The sequence below is a fragment of the Mastomys coucha genome, unplaced genomic scaffold (assembly GCF_008632895.1).
Source record: "Mastomys coucha isolate ucsf_1 unplaced genomic scaffold, UCSF_Mcou_1 pScaffold16, whole genome shotgun sequence".
Classification (NCBI taxonomy): Eukaryota; Metazoa; Chordata; class Mammalia; order Rodentia; family Muridae; genus Mastomys; species Mastomys coucha.
Genome location: NW_022196898.1, coordinates 92060715 through 92061140, shown reverse-complemented (window position 1 = coordinate 92061140; position 426 = coordinate 92060715). Strand labels below are relative to the sequence as shown.

Sequence of the window (426 nt, the reverse complement as noted above, 5' to 3'; positions counted from 1 at the left end):
GAATGCCCCAGAAACTAAGATCCTGAGGCAACACTAATCTATAGGCATAAACATATTTAGAAGGCAAAGTGTAAGGATTTGATAACATGCACACTTGGCAAAACTGGTGGTACATTCCCCACTACAACCTATGACCACCCCATCTCAGGCTCACAGTCATTTATTGCAGTGTGAGGCATGAACTCTCTCTTGTGGAGAGGGTCTTGTATCCTATCAGAAAGCAGTTGATTTCACCCATAGCAGTGGTGTGACTGTTACACCAGCTGACACACTTTGTTTAGCAGGTAGACGTTGTAGCACCCAGGGTCTGCCATTTAAATAAGACCATTGCAATAACCTTTTATTTCCAGAGGCTCCTTCTGGCAGCATGAAAGCTATCCATTAGGGAAGATGATTCTTGCTTATCTCCAGCTTGATTTCTCTGTA

At 43.4% G+C, this 426-nt stretch overlaps 1 protein-coding gene across 1 annotated transcript in view; it reads left to right on the top strand.

The window, feature by feature from the left end:
- Positions 1-426, top strand: part of LOC116093892 (calcium-activated chloride channel regulator 3A-1-like) — a 55735-nt gene that overhangs the window by 40567 nt on the left and 14742 nt on the right. The window lies entirely within an intron of this gene.